The sequence below is a fragment of the Thamnophis sirtalis genome, unplaced genomic scaffold, assembly GCF_051295495.1.
Source record: "Thamnophis sirtalis isolate CommonGarterSnake01/CBP01778 unplaced genomic scaffold, rThaSir2_p1.2 scaffold_2, whole genome shotgun sequence".
Lineage (NCBI taxonomy): Eukaryota > Metazoa > Chordata > Lepidosauria > Squamata > Natricidae > Thamnophis > Thamnophis sirtalis.
Window position 1 is genome coordinate 129,631,804 of NW_028261382.1, and position 21,544 is coordinate 129,653,347.

At 35.2% G+C, this 21,544-nt stretch overlaps 1 pseudogene; it reads left to right on the forward strand.

The window, feature by feature from the left end:
* The window catches only part of LOC148049159 (uncharacterized), a 45,596-nt pseudogene extending 31,600 nt beyond the window's left edge, over positions 1 to 13,996 (forward strand).
* The last annotated feature ends 7,548 nt before the right edge of the window (positions 13,997 to 21,544 follow it).

Below are 21,544 nucleotides of genomic sequence, written 5' to 3' on the forward strand. Positions count from 1 at the left end.
GCCACAATAGGAAACATGGAATATACAAGCTTGCTGTAGGGATTAAGGTGTTGGACTTGGACAGAAGTGGTCTTATAAAATTCACTGAACAGATTTATTATTTATTTATTATTTATTTATAGCCTTCCTTTACAAATAACTCAATGGAACAAACATAACTAACACACCTTCCTCACAAGGTGGATTGGACCAAGAGAGACTGATTGGCTCTAAGTCACCACCACCTGGCTTTAACAGTTGGAGCAGGACTTGAACTCATGAATCCCACTTTCTAGTCTGGTGCTCTAACTACTTGACCAAACTGGCTCTAAGATGTTGACACATTGCTCAACTTGAATCTTGTTTAATTGGAACTGTTTTTCATTCTCTGAGACAGTATTGGAAATCTATCTATCATTGCCTTTGAGATTCAGTTTTCAATTTGATTAGGAACAAAACCAGGTAAAGGAGAATATTTATAGTTTAGGGTTGAAGTAAGAGCTCCTTGATGCTCTCTGAGCTTGGTTGTTTTCTTGCAGACATTTCATTACCTAAACTAGATAACATCATCTATGTTAGACTACCACTGATGATGTTACTTAGTTTAGGTAATGAAATATCTGCAAGAAGACAACCAAGCTCAGAAAGAAACAAAGACCCCTCAAAAAAAGCTGACTTATAGTAACCTACATTATTAGTACATATTTCAGCAAAATAAATTAATGGAATTCAGTAGTTTAATTCCATATAAATTTGTTCAGAATTGTTGTGGCAGAGTCAAACAAACCAAAGTTAAGAGATTGAAATTGTTTAATGCCAGAATGAGTCTCTTGGATACAGCAATACTTCACCTCCATTTCTTTCCCTATATTACTTTCTATTAGTTGCTTTGAAAAGTATTTCTATTTTTACCTTTTCTTTCATTTTTCCCAAAGGAGTGAAAACTATTAATATGCCCTGAATGTGCTGTAGGCAGAAAACTTATGGAAGCATGAAGAGACTTGAACTCAACTGACATCTATAGAAAGTTTTTGGAGGGGACCCATCGTTATTTGACAAGCTATCACTGTTCCTATCATTGTCATGAACTATCCATGGTACATTTATATCTGTGAAGTCTCCAAGAGGCGTGTGATATTTTCCAAATACAGACCATATTACAATCCAGTTTGTTCAATAAGCAAACTTAATGATACAGTACAATAATACTTTAAAAACAGTTGTTGTGGCCATCTTCTTACATTGCTTCCTCTTATGGCCTTTCATTTCTCCTGTTTCATTCTGTCTTTTCTATTCCACTGAAGTACAGTCACTCTTGACTTATTGGCATTCCTCTGTTCCCATTCATTGTACACTCTTTTTTGAGTTGTTAACATAGTTCTTGTACATCATAGCCTGTGCATCATGCCATCATGTGCTAAAGTTAATCGCTTTGTCCCCACCCCCCAACTTCCCATGTCTGCTATGCTGCCTGGTTGTGCCAGAGGGATGTTTCTGGGAAGAATGGTGGAAAACATGGTAAGAGTATATAAAGTCAGCAGAATCACCCAAGGTGTAAAAATCATCCCAGCTGCCCACCTAAAGTAATCAGGCACCTTTATTAGGTGGCGGCAATATAGGCAGATGACTATATTGGTAATAATACTGTGTATGTCATTTCATACTGAAAAAGGAATGATAAACCACTCTAGTATGTTACCAAGATAGACTAGATTGTGAGTAATGATCTACTGATCGATGCAAACCTTTCAGGTAAGAGGACAATCAACATGCTAATGAACATCATTGATGGTGAACCAAGGAGACCAAGATATGAAATTTTAAAAAATGGTTAAGGACATAATGTGGAGGGGAAAAAAGTCAAAGACCAAGAAATAGAAGAAACCAAACCAAAATAGATTTGATTAACTCATGTTCAAAGTGTAATGAAGATGATATTCTTCCTTTCTGACTTTTAATCAACACTTCGGCTACAAAATCCTGGCTCTGCTTTTCCACTCAAGAATCCCAGTAGGGTGTTCGTCTCACTACGCCAAAGTCTGTTATTTGGCAATGAGGCTAATTTCTGAGGCAGATGAACCAGGCTAGCAACAGACAATGTTATCTTATGGGAGCAAAAGGGCCAGAGCGCTAGTTCCCAATTAATGACCCATTCATCCATTTTTTCCTGCTGCACTTTTTCCTCCCAGACATTCTCTATTAAAATTTGCATGCTAACTTAAGGAGACAGAGAACAGACATGGTGTATGTGGGGGAGGGGGAGGATATATCATGTTTTGTGGCCATCATTTTGTTCTTTAAAAAGTAGGTTGTCCTCCTAAGCTACCTCATCCATTAATCATCTTCATGATTCTTATTACCAACCTCATTCTTTCTCTCTTTAAAATAGGCTCTTTAACAGGAGTGCTTTCTCAGACCTCTTGGGGCTTGGAAAGAAAAACAAATTAATTCTTTTTAGTGTTATTTCTCCACTTTTACAATCAATTAATTAACCTAGCCATATTACAGACTCTGCCCAGACCTCTCCTGTGATCTTTTGCTCTTTGTATAATAGGAGAAAATTGTGTCACTTCTCTGAAACTTCTTGTGCAATTTACATTATATAAATTGTATAGGCTTCAGAGTAATCAAATCCCACATTTTCTAAGGTGGCTTAGAAGTCATATCTTGCATACTCTGTATTTTGATTGTGACACAGATTCAAAAGACCTGTTTGCAATGCACAGGAACTTGAGTGAAATGTCTTTCTTCGACATTTTAAATCAGCTGCATCTTTTTCAGGTTTATACAGCTGCTTCATAAGCTGTTTCCAGATGTTTCCATATGTAGCTCACAGCCACTTTGCTTCATTTTTTGTGCAGCAATTCTTCACTGTTTCTGTATGTAAGTGTATCACTTACATACAGAATGTATCACTTACATGCAACAACAATAACTTCCTTTTAAATGAAGCAAAATTATTGTGTATACATTAGGGGTGGGTTCCTGCCAGTTCTAACCTCTTCTATAGAAGAGGTTCCACAAATCTACAGTGCCATTTAGAACCGGTTCCAACTCCCTACCCCCGCCATCCGCACATCATCAAGATGAAAAGTGAGGGGAGGAATTCTGGGAGTTGAAGTCCACAAGTCTTAAAGCTGTCAAGTTTGAACACCCCTGGGGTTTTTTTCTCTAAATGGTTAGGGGTGCAAGGGTCTTATAACTTGACAGCTTTAAGACTTGTGTGCTTCAAATGCCAGAGTTTCTGAGCCAACATTTTGGTTGCTAAGCAAGAGTGTTAAGTGAGTTTCACCACATTTTATAAGTTGGCCACACCCACCCAGTCACATGGCCGGCAAGCCACTCCCACCCGGTTACATGGCTGGCAAGTCACTCCCACCCGGTCACATGGTTGGCAAGCCACTCCCACAAAGCAGGCCACACCTACAGAGGAGGTTCTAAAAAAATTGAAACCCACCACTGGTATACATATACATGCAGAGGCAGCTGGGAGCCACTTTTGAGGATGCCACAACAGTGCAAAAAAAGACATGATTCCTTTAATGATTGAAAATGATCTGTGTCACTGGTTGTTTCACATTTGTACAACAAATCCTTCAAAGCATTTGTACAATTCTGCTGACTTTGATTTTGAATCTTTTTCATTTTCTACAAAACATTGTATTTGGGTCAACTATTTTTAATGTTCTTCCAGAAGTATTTCTTTAAAACATGTGTTATAAATAATAACTGAAATCAAACTTGATAAATAAAATGAGAGAAATAGCAGGACAACATGCTTTGTTTAAGTAAGATGAAAACCATATTTATTTATTGTTTAATTCCCTCTGCTTCATCCTGTGCAGATAAGCAGTTTTGTATTATGTCAACAAATGCAATGATTAATTGATTCCTCAAAATAAATATGGGAGAAATCTTTTTAATCAAAATAATGCATAGGCATAGTCACTGGATTCATCTTAACAACATTGTTCAAACCATTTAAATGTATAAAAAATCATTCACAATTATGCCATATCAAGTTCTCATTTTAAATTCTGGATTATAAGTATTTTGCAAACTATATTGAGAATGATCAGGCCTTATGCTAGGATAAATGTAGGGCTTGTATATACTTTCAAGATTGCCATATTTTAACTAGAATGCCCTAAAGAGGAACTGATGACAATGATTATTAAGCTATGTTTTATTTTACTTTATATTTAGTCATGTGAATACTGCTGCATTTGTTGCTATAGGATTTTTTAGGATGATCAATTATTGTCCTCATTTCAGCAAAACAAATATCTGGAAATGTCCTATAAAGTAATATATAATTAAAAGTATCTTTATAAGATTAACACATTGCTGAGAGACTGATGGGCAGTTATTTTTGCATTAAGCATTGGTTAGCCCTCTCACCAAAGTATAATGGTTCCTTCCAAAGCAATGAACTAATCAAAATGTCCTGAGCTCAGTTGGTTATCTTATCTCTGCTAATTGTATTTAGCCACAGAGCACCAGGGGTGGGATTCACTTACCTTCCTTACCGGTTCGCAAATGTGAGAGTGCTTGCACGTGCCTTGTCTGCGCATGTGCACCGCCTTCTGCACATGCACAGTCCTCACACATTACATAAAGATGGGTGGGCGGAGTCTCCCGCAGCCACCGCTACTGGTTCATCCAAACCGGAGAGAACCGGCTGAATACCACCTCTACAGTGCACCATGATCTAATGCACATGTGGCTGCATGGATGTAATCAAGTAACTTATTCACAATAAACCCCGCACTGACAGAAACGATCCCATAAAATGAATAAAAATTATCCAGTAAGATGTTATTAAATCAGAAAGTACAATAGAGACCTTCCCAATTTACATCATTCTGCCCAAAAGGTCTTATTCAATTCTTCTCTTCATATGCTGGAATTTATAAAACCTGCCAATTCAGTTATTTATGACATATAATTTTTTGATTGTTTTTTTTAAAAAACATTGGTTCTGAAAAACCAAAATATTTCAATCAGTAAACTACACCTACATCCCATCTGTATAAAAAATTGAACAGATCAATATTATCTTCATGGTCATAAAAACATTAAAAAATCACACAAAATCCTATGTAATTTCAAACAGGCAAGAATTAGTTGTATGGCAGTGCATTCATTAACACTGCTGACAATAGACTATGACACAATCTATATAATCAATAGTACAATGTTTCTAGGGATAAAGTAAGAATTCCTACTGTGCAGCCATACAGCCTTTTGGAGTTAGTAACCATTTTCTTTAGAATCAAAAGATTCACTGAATTCTAAGACACAATTTTAAGGTTCCCAGCAGACCAACCACTTCCATAATTGAATCCATTATTTTATTTTAAAGAAAGCTAAAGAAACGTTACAGTCTGGATGATAGCTATGTAACTGCTGATCTGCCAAGAAGCCATTGAATTGCAGTTCTTTTAAGTTTATCTCTGATTGATTTCATAATCAGTTCCATGGCCTGGTTCCTGAAGGAACTTTGGGAATCATCAACAATTTCAGATAGGCATATTACTTATTGAGAGGAAATCTGAATGGAAACCCATAGGCTCTAATTTAGAGAATGCTTTTCGATAATTACCGTAGATACCCACAAACCTCCTGTACTTTATACATGGAGAAAATAGACAGGCAATTCTTATGTGTGAATATATATGGTCATTAAAATAAAATAATAAAATAAAACGTATAGTAAAATAGCTTGCAATTATTTGAAATATGAGAGAAGAACAAGCACAATATGTTTATAGACTTTAGAATTCAAATTAGATGGTTGTAAGATAACAAAACTAGAATACAATGGCTGATGAAGCAATGAAATCTTGTTATATATGAACCAAGAATTATATCCCACTTTTTCCATTTTAATATGGTTCTTAGGATGCACTCTTAGTTTATAAGCAATTGGGAGAAAATAATCATACGGTGGCTGACTAGAGAATCACTGCATATGATCTTATAAAACAAAATCATTAAAAGAGGCATTAGACAGTAAAAATTGTATATAAATAAACACACATATGGAATTATATAGTCTAGATAATAGAATATATGTGTGTGTGCATGTAGAAGTGTTTGTATGTGTGTACACATTCATGTGTGTGCGTATGTGTGTATATATGAATGTTTATGTTTATGTTTCAATACATAATAATTTTATTTCTTAACAATTGTCCTTTGTTTTCCTAACATTTTCCTACAAGTGCAGGGTCCTTTTTTCAATCAACCAAATGTTGAACCATCGGTTGTGAAAGGAATTGAATAACCATCTTGTCACCCACCACTGATGTTAAGGGTTGCAAGAAATGACTGGTCTAAAGCCATCCAGCTAGCTTTGATGACTAAGGCAGAATTAGAACTCAAAGTTTCCCGATTTCTACCCATAACCAGTAGATAGTCACACATATACTATGTAAATTACATGTATAGGCACCTGGTTCATAAGTTATAAGTAATATTGGCCTTTAATCCACTAGGTAATTAGTCTTTTCAATGAAGTAACAACATCTTGGCAATGATCAGGGAATAGAGAATAAAAAATCAATTTCAATTGTTCAACTTTCCATTTTAGTAGGTATACAGTTCAAAAGAACACACACACACACACACGAAGCAACCTAGAACTAAGGATGAATTTCCTGACAATGAGAACAATTAACCAGTGGAATGGCTTGCCTTCAAAAGCTGTGGGTGCTCCATCACAGGAGGTTTCTTTGAAGAAGTTGGACAGCCATTTGTCTGATATGGTATAGGATCTTCTGCTTGAGCAGGGGTTTGGATTAGAATTATTTTCTTATTCCATTATTGTAGAAATAATATCAATACTAACTGGATATAATCTAATTTTGAGATAGGTCTACTTAATCCTTTGAAATTAATGGGTATAATATGCTCAAATATCCACAATACTGAGATCATTTGTTTCAAGCCATTCACAATGATTTTTACTATTAACATAATTAGCAGTATTAAAGTTAATTTCAATATAAGAACCACGTGATCAAATTTTCATTTGCTCCCAACTTTTTATGGGCTTTTAAAAAAAAGAACACAATTTATTAGATCCCATAATTCTAGACCAGGGGTATCAAACTTGCAGCATCACGTTGACATCACATGATGTATCATGACTTTTTCCTCCTTTGCTAAATTGGGACTGGGATGGCCAGCGCATAACGCATCTGGTCTATGGACTATGAATTTGGCACCCTGTTCTAGAGTATGAAACAAAATGCTGTTTCCATTTCTAAATTGAGTTGGATTCAATGTAGTTTCCAAATTTGATAGAAAAATAATTCTTTGATGATTTTCTATTTTCTAGATTCCCAATGCTACTTTTATTTCATTCCAAAAAAAGACATACACTATCAAGCAGATTTTAGGAAGAATAGAACTTTCAAGGGGAAGTGATTTGATTTGATTTTGATTTTATTAGTATTTATAGGCCGCCCTTTTCCCTGAGGGGACTCAGGGCGGCTTACATAAAATAAGGAAGGGAGGGTACAAGACAATAAACACAAAACAATACATAAAAGTAAAATAGTAAACAACATTCATTCATCATTCGGGTGGGGACAGATTATCTTTATCCCCAGGCCTGACGGGCTAGCCAGGTCTTAAGGGCTGTGCGTAAGGTCTGGACGGTGGTGAGGGTACGAATCTCCATGGGGAGATCGTTCCAAAGGGTCGGAGCTACTACTGAAAAGGCTCTCCTCCGTGTGGTTGCCAGTCGACACTGACTGGCAGATGGAACTCGGAGGAGGCCTAATCTGTGCAATCTAATTGGTCGCAAGGAGGTAATTGGCAGGAGGCGGTCTCTCAAGTACGCAGATCCACTACCATGGAGGGCTTTATGAGTGACAAGTAGCACCTTGAAGCGCACCCGGAGATCAACAGGTAGCCAGCGCAGCTCGTGGAGGATAGGTGTTATGTGGGCGAACCGAGGTGCACCCACAATCGCTCGCGCGGCCACGTTCTGGACTAGCTGAAGTCGCCGGATGCTCTTCAAGGGCAGCCCCATGTAGAGCACATTGCAGCCCCATGTAGAGCAAGTAAGAATAGATAGCAATCATTCTTTCACCCATAGCATTATCCAATTTGCACAATATTGGTTTGCACCACTCCCAATTCATGAGTTAGATCAAGGCATATAAAAAGAAAGTAAACACTAAAGGTGAGCCAACAATACTTCAACAATTGTTTGGTCCAAGACATAATGTTCTATGGGATCAATATTAGGATTATGAAAATCAATTGAAGAGAAATTTTATGTAGCATGTTGAAGCATGAAGATAGCCAAGTCTTTCATAAGACTCAGCATGGCTGTTTTGAGGACTTTTGCAGATGAACATCTATACCTGCCCTGTTCTGTGGCTTTTTCACACAGGCATCAACTATGCAGACACATGCAGACACAGATTACTTGGAAAAATTCACAAAATAGCTTCACAACCTTTGTAGTTCAAGGATGTATGCTTCATATTTTGTAGAAGCTGCATAAAATCACCTTCAGATTTAGTTTTATACTTAATTAACATGTGCAAAATCTCTTGCAATAGCATTCTGTTTTAAGGTTGCTATCAGAGAAATTGTAAATAGAAAAGTCAGCTTACATAGATTTAGGTTCTACAAAAAGTTTGACACAAAACATTTTTGTTCATAGGAATCTTATGCTTTGTGTTGTCAAAAGAAAAGTGTTATACGTCAAAAAATAACACAACAAATACAAATATCTCAAAAATGAGAACAATATTGGTTTGATAAGCTGCTTTGAGTAGTGCCTTGGACATTAAAGCAGTGTGTCATTCAATCCAATAAATAAATGAATTTCTATTATCTAATAATTAAAAATACTCCATTATTTAACATAAAGGGAAGTAACATAGAGCATTCATTCTGCACTAGAACTTAATGCACACAGTCTGAAAGAATTCCTTTTTTCCTTCTAATTCAGAAAAAGAAGAGGTGTTGCATGCTTCGTTTCATCACTGAGGAATGGCCTAACAAAAGAGCCTGTTCCCCAAGGAGTATGATTATTTTGAGACTTCTGATACCTTGGAGCAACAACTCATCTATCATCCTAAAACAACCAGTCGGTTGCATTTTTGCTTAAAATAACTCACTTTATTAGGCACCAGCCTCTGCTCAAAAATATGGCTTTATGCCCTACAGATATTTAGTCGTTCAACTGCAACTGATTGGGCTTATGAATTGGAGTTTTAAATATGTTATGATTTTGTTTGAAAATCATAAGCAGTAGGGAATGAATTTAATTAGATTGTGAATTGATGAAGGCTTTCTGTTGACTGAGAAGCAATAAATAGAGTTTAAAGTACCTAAACAAGACAGTTTTGTCACTCTTCTGTGGCAAGAGACGATTTTGTGTTGATTTGAAATATGGTATGAATTGAGCAGAATTAACCACAACAGATCCGGAATGACTTTAAACAAGAATATAAGTTATATACTATATATACACAACATTGCCAGTTACTATTATCTAATTGTGCATATAAGATGGAATAGTAATAGTAGTTCAGGAAATACATTTAGTTGCACAATTAATCACTTCTTTCTCTTTTTGTTCCTCCTCCTCCCCTTTCCCCCTCTCCACCATCCAAGGATCTATAAGCAATTTTCATCAGGATTCAGAAAGGAAAATAGTTAAATCTTCCCTCTGCCATTCTGCTGATGCTCATATTTGAAGCTGCCACTTATATTCTTAAAAGGGTTAGAATATCTAAGGTATTGAGTGTAGTTCAAAATATCTGTTTCCCAACTATCAGAGGGACTTACATGGAGGTCCAAAAAGTGAAGAATCTTACCTTGACTCTTGACTCCATCTAAATGCCCCTGTTTAATGCTGAGTTTAATCTTCATTTAAAGAGTACTTTGGTCATGCCAAGACGAAATCTTAGCTATGAGATGTAACATCATTCTAGGGGGAAAATGTTTGAATTGCATTGTCTTATTGTGATAAGAGACAAGCCTAATATATTAGTAGAATAAAGTGCAAGTGTTTATGATTCTCCATTTCTTCATTCTTTCAGCCACAATTTCATTATATTATGTAATCTGAAATCTATTTTAACAAAACAAAAAATATTTCATTTCCATGATAATTAGAGCTAGGAAGAAATTTCTGAACCATAAAGAAAATTAGAGAGTCATGTTGATTTATTTATATGACACATATTCAATAGATAAATTTACTACTGAGCATAAAAATGAAGGAGTGCTATTTGCAAGCCATCTCATATCACAAAATAAACTAGAATTAGTAAATACCTGATTTGTTAGAAAAAGTTTCTGATTTTGCTAAAAAGATCTGAATGAATATTGTTCTCAAACTAAGTGACAGCTCTACAGTCTTGTTTGTGGCTATTAATCCTATTTTTATTCTGATTTAATTTTCTATTGGACCTATTAACATTGCAATAAAATATTTATTCCATTTTAAAATACCACTAACAGTCATACTATAACTTATTATAGTATATTATAATACGTTGTGGAGTATTCTGTTTTTTCAGATTGATACTAATTACTTATTTGAGATAGTAGACCATCAAGATTTTCTTTAACCAGACTGAGATTAAAATTTAAAGAAAGTGGTTTTAATCTACAGCACAATATCTAATCTGCAAAAAATATAATTGTGTTTATCTTTTATCCACTGCGACAATGAGGAATTAAATATAGTGGAACCAATTTTTTTACTACTGGTTTGGGTGCACTCGTGCATGCGTGTGACGCTTCTACGCAGATGTAGAAGCATTCAGGCGGGTGGGCAGAGCCTCCCACCATGGCTACTACCGGTTCTCCCGATCTGGGCCAAACCAGGAACAACCTACCTCTGAGTGAAATATTACAATATTTGTACTGATCAAAGGATAAGGCAATATATACTACTTTGGCAGAGATTTTGTGATATTTTAATAATATTTTGTACTTATTATATTATAGTAGCCTGTGATATTAGTAAACCATTGATTAGTTTAATATATTTATTTTTAGTTTGATTTTTTCAAAGTTAAAGATTTTACAGTTAAAGATCCTGTTAAAAATTTTACTGCAAAATTTAAGACTTTTGTGTATCTTAAAGTTTATTTGCTATGAAATAAGCTTTTGAGTAACCATCTGTGTATTGATATGACTTATAGATATGACTTTATCACTTGATGAATTTTGTGCTTATTTATATTGTCTCAATTAGGCTTACTTTTCCTTTTAAGGATTTGAGTCCCATTACTGGCTGAAATAAGAATCAAGACACCCACACACCACATCACCATCTTACAATATAATATACACAGCAATCCCCCTTCCCAAATTAAAAATGTGAGAAAGAAAACAGATTTCTATTTTGCTGTGTAAAACCAGAAAATTGGAGACATACTTTAGGCACAGAATTAGTAATTATACTTTTTGTATATTACTATACAAATACTATATATATTTGGGCACATTAAAACAAAGATCCAACTCTTGGGAAGTCCCTAAGGTGTAAGGAAGGAGACAACAATGACCATGAGCAAGATGGATGAATTTGTGGTGATAGATGCACCATTGAATAACTGAAGGGTAAGGTAGGTATGTATGATCTTGGATAAAGTCTACCTTCATGTACACTTTGAGTCAACAATTTGATGGCACATATTGTATCAAAAAATCAGTTGTGAAATAGGGAATTAGATGTTTGCCTTACAAACCTCATTAAGCTGAAGCTCAGGATCCTGTTTGTGTTTTGTTCTATGGTTTCTTTTCATTACATCTAATAGAGTTAGTGAATGATAGTGAATACTATCTCAATTGAAAGGGACTGAATTTTACTGATCTGCCACAATCCTACTACACGTTGCTTTTATGAATCATCACTCAGATTATTTAAATGCCATTTCACAATTTTATGACCAAAAACCACTGAAGGAGAACTATAGGATAATAATTGTCCCAAGAATGAAATATGCAAATCACAAGTTACTTACTGAACCAATTGATTAGGAAATTGCAATCAGTATTCTCATTATGTACTTGAAATAATTAACCCAGCATGGTATAATTCATCTGTTGATTAAAGGTATTTGCTTAATACATTTGAAATGTGCAACAAGATTACAGGATTCTCTCAGCTTTTCTATTATATAATATATTCTTATGAGATTGTGTCACAGCCAAGCTTTTAATCACTCCTTTTCTAAATTAGTATCAGATTTTTACTTACATTTAGGGAAAAATGCATGTACTTGCAAAACATAATTAAATGGAACAACCCTTAAATTTGAAAAATGGAAGCCAAACTAAAAAGGAACAATTTAGAAAAACTTAGAAAAGAGGAAAGTCTACCTTATATATTAAGCTTCTCAGTAGTCAATAGTTTACTAATAAATATCATATAATGCTGTAGCATTAAGATTAGTATTGGGATCCAATATTGTATAACATATACTGCAGACAAAAGAATAAGCTGAAAATGCATGAAGAAATAGCTTTCTGAACAGGGGCACTTAATGGGAAATTGTTTGAAAACCCTGTATGTTTTAATATGAGCACTTCAAGAGAGTGCTTGGAGAAAGATTACACCCAAGTGAGGTCTTGAAAAAAAGTATTGTAGTTTGGAATCCCTTCCTCCCTTCCATAATATTCCCCAGTTGCTCAATAGCAATAGCACTTAGATTTATATACCACTTCACAGTGCTTTTACAGCACTCTCTAAGTGGTTTACAGAGTCAGCATATTGCCCCTAACAATCTGGGACCTCAGAATGATAGAAGGCTTGAGCCTGGTGAGATTCGATCTGCCAACTGCTGGCAGAGATCAGCAGAGGTAGCCTGCAGTACTGCACTCTAACCACTGCACCACCGCGGATCTATTCAATGAATATACTTAACCACAACCAAGTTAAGATTTCAAGTGGGAAGATACACATTTCAAGTGGGAAGATACACATGTCCTATATCCAAGCAATATTCATTTCAGCAATGATTGTGATATCAAGAGAATTCTTAGAGTTGAGGTCCACTTATCTAGAAGTACCCAAGCTGAAAGGGCTGATCATTTTTTTAATGTCAGTAAATATTGCTGATTAGTTTCTGTTTTGAATACATGTAGAGCTAAAATGCATTAAAAACTAACGGAATTTGAATTTAGTGGCAGTTTAGAAGCTTTGCATTTTTCTATCAAGTTGCAAATTCCTTAATAATTTGATTTCAGTTACTTTCTCTGAGGAATATTATAATGAGCCAAATACTTGAACAGGCACAACTTCAATCCCTCCAAAACTGAGTGGCTGTGGTTCCTGTCATCCCGATTTGTGCATCTTGTACCATCTTTGATGATATGGGGAGAAATTTTAGTCCCTTCAGAAAGGGACCGCAATCTGGGAGTCCTCCTGGATATGCGGCTTAGTTTAGAAGAACACCTGACGGCCGTGACTAGGAGGGCCTTTTACCAGGTTCACCTGGTATGGCAGATGCACCAATTCATGGATTGGGATGCCCTGTGCACAGTCACTAACGCCCTCGTCTTTTCTCGCCTGGACTACTGTAATGCTCTCTATATAGGGCTGCCCTTGAAGAGCACCTGGAGGCTCCAGCTGGTCCAGAACGCGTGGGTTGTCATGGGGGTACCTAGGTGCTCCCAGGTTACACCCCTTTTAGGCGGCCTGCACTGGTTGCTGGTGGTTTTCCAGGTGCGATTCAAGGTGTTAATTATGATCTTTAAAGCGCTTCATGGCTTAGGCCAAGGGTACTTGTGAGACCACCTACTGCCACCGTAAGCGTCCCACCGTCCAGTACGATCCTACAGAGTTGGCCTCCTCAGGGTGCCGTCGGCCAGGCAGTGTCGGCTGGCAATTCCCAGGGGGAAAGCCTTTTCTGTGGGAGTGCATTCCCTTTGGAATGAGCTGTCCCCAGAGCTTCGGATAATTCCCGACCTCCGGTCCTTCTGACGCGCCCTAAAAAGTTGGCTTTTCCAGCAAGCCTGCCTGGCCTGAATAAAATAAATTATTAATTTAATTGTTAATTTTAATTGTTAATTTTAATTTAATTTCTAAATCTCATTGTAAATGTCTATTTGGTTTTTTTGGTTATTCTATTTAATCTTTCTTTTTAACTTTTGTAATGTGTGTTTTTATGTTATATGCCGCCCTGAGTCCTTTGGGAGAAGGGCAGCATATAAGTCCAATAAACCTAAGCCTAAACCTAAACTTTATGTTGCTCTTTGCAATTATATAGTTACATATTTTTTCATTATTAAATTGATATTGTTTTTTTTAGAAAACTGCCTATTCTGTATAAATATATCACACGTCAAGAATGATAAAACTATATTAATTTGCACTAATTAGATAATGATATTAGTTTTGTATGACTATAGCTTTTATTTAAAAAGTATTAGAAATATTATTTTGCTATTTCATGAATAGATTTATTTTTTAAAAGCTTGAAGCAGCCAAAGGACAATGTGGTCTTGGCAAACAACCCTAAAGTTATTTTGTTCAACAGCTGAAATTTATAAGGCTGAAGTAGCAAAATATGTGATCATTAGACATCATTAGACAGAATATTTCTTTTGTCCTATCTTAATAAGTTAGCATAGTGTGAGTTGATTGACCTATGTATCACCTTAGATTGGGCTAACAAAGAGTTAGAAATGATCATCCATCTTATAAGGCTTTATTTGCTTTTACTGCACTATATAAACCAAATAATGTGTTTTGCAATAATGGTGAATATCTATAGCTCAGATGTAGGATGAGGGTTCATTCTCAAGCTTATGGATTGGTTCCTGAACATTTTGTTATCGGCTAGGTAACATCTTATCAGAGCCAACTCACAAGCTTAGAGAACAAACCTTCACCCTCCTTAATGTGGTTAATTTATTTATTTTATTCAATTCGGATACTGCACACCTCCAATGACTCATCTGTACATCTCACTTTTTTGCACAACTAGATTGTCATCAAGTATTATTGTCTAATTTAACAATGAATTTGCTAAATTTTGTAATGACATAGTGGAATAAAAGTTGACTTCTGCTTACCACATCTAATATCAAAGTACAAAGGAATTTTTTCCACTAAACTGTTAAAAATTGGCTCATATCAGTGGATACCAGATTGATACCAGTTGATACTGGTTGGTTTTTAAGTTGTGGACATGGGTTCTGAGTTAGTAGAAGTATATTTTCCTTATTTCTATTAGGCAATGTGACATTTCTTACATTGTATTTTACATTATAATGTTTACCTTACTTGCAATAAAGAGCTGTTGTTACTGAAGCCTTTGTGTGCCTTTCATTACCCGATCTAACATTAATATCCCAACAATATTGTAAAAAATATAAAAACCTCTTTATCTATGCTTTTGATATGGAAATGATTATGCAATTTAATACATACAAATTGACTGAAAGCAGAAGTATAGATAAGACAAACTTTTCATAAGAAAAGAAACAGCAACATTTCAGTAGTTAAAATTTACTACTAAATATCATGGGAGGTGGGGGGGGAGACAATGGGATTTAGGATCGTTTTTATACTTTGTCAGAGTTTGGGAGGTATTTTTTTAGCTTTTATGAGTTCACAAAGCCTACTGGAAACCTAAGATAAATTTTGGCAATTTGAAATTGAAAGGATTTTATGACCATCAGATGACAAGCTTGGAGACCGCACATATAGACTCCATAGCAGGATTTGTCTAGTATTATTACAAAGTTGTCTTAATTATAGAGAAATAAAAAGTGCGCATACTCCCCCACACATAAAATGAATCTTTCCCCCCATTTTAGAATGAACAGTTACTTCTGAAATGCATTACATTAAATACAACATGTTAACCCATCCATAATATCAACGCTTGAGTAGATAACTTTGTTACAGATGCAGATGTTGATGCATTTTTCTTAAATTGTTTTCTAAGTTATAAGCAATGAGCTAAACCTGTCTGTAGGTTGTTTCAGATGAATAATTCTCAGTGTCTTCACAGTAAATTGAACTTCTTAGCTGTATTTGCTTTGCCAAATGGAGCATTGCTTTTGTGAATGCATCACTGCCTTTACTATTTATATCCACACATGTACATTATTAAAAGAAAAAGTAAAGAGACCAGCTACACAAGACCTTTGTGTATGTACAGATGAATAGATTTTGCCTTGAAGAATAGTCAAGACATAAATCATAGAAGAAAAACTTGTAATGTTAATAAGAATGTAGCAGCAGACCTGAAAGATGAATTGTTGAAGTACCAACCCGTCCTGTCCCCATTTCAGTGGGAAAAAAGAAAAGCAAATGGAAGTGAAAGACACAAACTACCCAACAATGAGTAGTCAATCCTACCCAACAGTCAATCCTCTCTCATTGTTTCAAAGGAAGGAGACACAACATCCAGGACATAAAACTAAACAGTTAATTGATTCAATTCAGGCCAGAGAAACTTTTGTTACAACCAATGCACATTTGCAAAAAACTCAATCCTATTGATTAATCAAAATAAATGTGCATGAGTCCAAAACTATATTGTTTACCTGTTTCTTATTTCCCAGCAAGTAACAGCATCTGCGCATATGTTCTTATTTTATCTTTCAAATATAAAAGATGTTGGCACTTACCACAATGCCTAACAGGAGAAATGCTTTCAAAACAAAACATTCATTTCAGTGGAAGCAGCTAAATGTCTTCCTTTTATTCCAAATACATTAAGGATATTACAGCAATAAACCTCTCTGTATAGTGGCCATTGTTGTATTGATGTCATAGTCTGCATTCTTTAAAGGCCAAGAAATGCAACAAATGAACTGTGATTGTATATTCTCCATTTGGAATTACACTAATATTCTTAGAGGCAAAAGAGACACTTTACACATTTTAATGCTACTAATATTATTTAGTGTTAGAAAAGACACCTGAGAATGCCATTTATAGCAAATAATAATAATAATAATAATCCCAAACCATTGGATCAATGAATAAATCAACTGGGAGTTCTCACTTGTAGCACAAATGGCCAAGCTCAAATTATCTGACTTTGGACACATTATGGGAAGATCTAGCTCTCTGGAGAAGGCTATAATCTTGGGAAAGGTGGAAGAGAACATGACCAGCAGCAAGGTAGGTGAACTGAGTTATAATGGTGATAGGGGCATTGTCGGAAGAGCTGAAGAGTCCAGATTAGGGACAGATCATCATAAAGAGATTCTATGTGCTCACCAAGAGTTGACAACAATCTGATGATGTTGAATCAGAATAACTATTATTCTGTTCAATTAAAGGTACCATTAATCCATATTTTATCTCCCATTATTTAGATAACATTCATTTATTATTTGCCTTAGCAAAGGCCAATTGGGATTATTTTTATAGTTCACAATTTTGTTTTAGTCATACATAAGAATGGATTATCAGGCTGGATGAAGGCCAATAAACTGAAGCCATATCCTGACAAAACATATATGATTCTTGGATATAAGTTTAAAATCATTTTGTATGAAGGAGATAGGTCTCTAAAAAAGTAAATGATTGGAATGAAATACGATCCAGCATTTTCTCTTAAAGTCACCATTGGTTTAACAAAATGAAATGCTTATCATCAGCCTTCTTAAACATATATAATGCAGTAGGCTACTATAATTGTTCTTGAAGTTAACCCAGAGGCACAGTTGAAGAATTATATGCTTATTATATGCTGATTGCTTATTTTAAGTGAAAATACTGATAACACATCAGAACTACCTCCTTCCATACCAGACAATTCTGTTTAAAGACTTGCTTTCTATAATGGTCACACATTTTGTATGGACTAAAATGTATACTTATGCAGAAGACTCTGGAAGATACTGATCAGGGTTCCCAAATCTCAATTCAAGGGTTGATCAATGATGAAAGGTTGATTGGGGTTAGTTAATCTTTTGGGCTCTCTGTAGAGCTCCATGCCAGGTCAGCTGCCAGCAGCTGCATCCATTATTGCCGTTATCAATGTTGATCACACAGTCAGCCAGATATTTACTCTGGATTTGGCATTTTTGTCTACCTATCTAGTCTTTCCCAAGGACCTAATATGGGCAGAAATTGTTGTTCAATATTTTGCAGTATGTAACCTGTTCCAAGTAAAATTGCTTTTGGCAATTGATTGTTGATGATTTTGTGAATGGTGTTTAAGTGATGCTTCAGATATTTCACAATTGCACCCAAGCAATCTATCACTACTGGTACTATCTTCACTTTCTTTTGCCATAGCTGTTCTATTTCTATTTGCAAGTCTTTGTATTTTGCAATTTTTCTCCAGTTCTTTCTCTTTTATTCTGCTATTTAAACATTTAAACATTTAAACATAATATTAAAACCAATTCTATTAAAAACCAATTAAAAACTTGACAAAAGAGATGTGTTTCTGTCATGTTGCTAAGTACTGGAAAAGTGGGAATAAAAGACATCTTCCTATAGAGAACATTTCATAGTCCCATCTGATGGTGACCTTAGTGCTCCAGGACATTTTCCCCTACCCTGTCAGGTCCAATAATCTCCTGCAAAGTAGCTCAATCTGGAACTGAAATCCAAGCACTTCTTGTTCTACAAAGAAAACTGTTTTCCCAAATCAGCAGGAATATGAATTAACTGTGAGCTAAAGCTTCTTTCCTCTAAAGCTTCTTTACTTTCTCACATCAGTCAAATTGTTGGTTGCAGCCTCCCTCCCTTATTTATTTTCTTTAACTTTTACAATGTAAAAACACTTTTATTGTTAATTAAATTCTGCATTAAACTTGGTTTAACTTGCTGGCACATGTTTAAAATACATTTTTAAAGAATTTTTGGAAATTTCTAGAAATTTGAGTGGAAGGTGACTATAAAATATTTTAAATGATAGCTAATACAAATTGCAACAGTTTTTCAGATGCTGCCATATCAAAATATATCTAATCCAATTCTCCACTAAGGATCAAGTTTTTTTCTTTTCTTTTCTTTTCTTTGGTAATTGTTAAAATCTCTTCAGTGTACTAAACCCGCAAAGCATGTTTGGGCCATACTTATTCTTGTAAATTCAATTTGTAAATTTAACATATTTCTAAATGCCACTGTAATTTGAAAGGAGGAGGAGGAGGAGGAAGAGGAGCCATTTTCAGTGCATGATTTAGGTTCCTAGTGCTGCAGATATTACCTTCAAAATCAGAAGCTAAAACTACCACGGTCTTTCACCTGATCTGTACATTGGCTTTCTTTGTAAGGCAGATCAGATTGTTCATATGAAGCTGATTTCATGAATTATGTTTCTAAGAGAAGGAGCTTAAAATATTCTGCTTTGGGTGGGTGGGTTTCTCTTAGATGCATATCCCATTTCAGCAATGCATTAACTGTTAAATGTTTTATCAATTTTTATATGTATGATTATGCAAACCACCCCTTCTCTAAATATATTCCTGATGTATCATTTCTGAATTGAATACCTTACTTTTCACTGTGCCTATGTGTGATGTTTTGAATTTAAATTTGAATCTATGCAATCGTTCTATCCATTTCTTTTTGAGAAGCTTGAATTAAAATGCGATCATTTGGATTTCTTTATTTTTTTTCCAGATCATGTTTATGACACACGATCTAATAACAAATCTAGTCCATTTACATATGGTTAAACACATAAAAAAGAAAAAATAATAAAAATAAAAATAAAAAACAGAACAAACACATAATACAGGATGGCAAGTGAGTATATTGCCATTATAGTTCTGGATCAGTGGTGGGTTTCAAATTTTTTTAGAACCTCTTCTGTAGGTGTGGCCTGCTTTGTAGGAGTGGCTTGCCAGCCATGTGACTGGGTGGGCGTGGCCAACTTGTAAAATGTGGTGAAACTCACTTAACAATGCTGTTGCTTAGTAACCAAAATGTTGCCTCAGAAACTCTGGCATTTGAAGTTCGCAAGTCTTAAAGCTGTCAAGTTACAAGATCCTTGTACCCCTAACCCTTTAGAGAAAAAAACCCAGGGGTGTTCAAACTTGACAGCTTTAAGACTTGTGGACTTCAACTCCCAGAATTCCTCCTCTCACTCTTCATCTTGATGATGTGTGGACGGGCGGGGGGAGGGAGCTGGAACCGGTTCTAAACGGCACTGTAGATTTGTGGAACCTCTTCTATAGAAGAGATTAGAACTGGCGGGAACCCACCTATGTTCTGGATGTAGTTATTCAGCATTCTGGCCAATGTCCAGGAGAAAGACCAGGTTTTCAAGATCTTATGGAATGCCAATAAGGCTGGAGCTTTCTAATCTTGGGCTGAATGCTATTTCATAAGGCAGGCACTGTGACATGAAGTAAATGTCTCCTAGGACCATTTAGGTGGTTCTAAGCCATATGTGGCATTCTGTCTGCTGGATCTCATGGAATGAATAGAGACAAATTCAAGTGGTCCTAAAAATAGCCTAGCCCTCTGTGGCTCACCAATAGTGGTGTTGCATGGCCTTATGGTGGTATATCTATAACTGCTGTAGCTCCTGGATAGTATTCAAGAGTATCCCCAATGTGAAGGGCATTGCAATAGTTAAAAAAAAGTTATCAAAACATGAATTAATAATGAGTTGGGAAGGAAGAAATATTTCAAGAAAGTTGAAACGTTCATGAGTTTACTTAGAAATAAGGTTCAAGTCACCAAATGGCATTTTTTCCAGGAAAAAGGATATATAATTATAGTCCTTCACTATAAATACTAAGTGGAATATTAACATGTTTGCAAGATTGTTGGAAAGAAAAGTTAAAGAGATATACTTTAACATGAAAACAAGCAGTATGATGCTATTAGAAAATAAATGTTACCTATCAGAACCTCTGATTGTGAAGAATTCATATTTATATTGTTGAATGCCTAATGCAATGTGAGTGAGGAGTAGTACATTTACTGATTGGAATGAGCTGTTTACATTACTTTGCAATATGCCTGCTATAACATTTATGAATGTAAATGTATCCCCACAGATATTTATGGAATGGCCAGATAGGAAAAAGTTTCAATAAGTCTAGATTGATACTATTTATATTGTCATAAATCTGTATGGATGGAGAAAGTTTCCAATGCTATATTACAGTAAGTTCCATTGTTAAATTACTTATGGAAATATATTGGTCATAGAAATAGCTATGTGACACATTGTTGTTCTGAAATAACTTACAGCTTTGTTTTTGGATATGTAGTATTCATAACACTCATATTTAGGCAAGTATTTCTCTATTTTTTGACTTATCACAGATCACTGCATATCTGATGTAATTCTTATGGATCAGTAAAACATTCTTCATTGACTTGATGCCACTGGGCAACATCTAATATTTCAGTGCAAATGTTAGTGCACTAATGCTTCAGAATATAGTGTGTTCACAAACACACCAAAATTAAAGTCTGTTTATTACTCCTTGCATTATTTGAAAAGCTAAGCAATTTTATAAACATCATAACTGTTTTAGTGTTAATGCATATGCTATAAAATTTGGGCTTGCTCTTCAGTTATTTGATTAAAAGAATTTCAGACAAAAATCCATTGATGAATTGCTGTCTTGTACAACT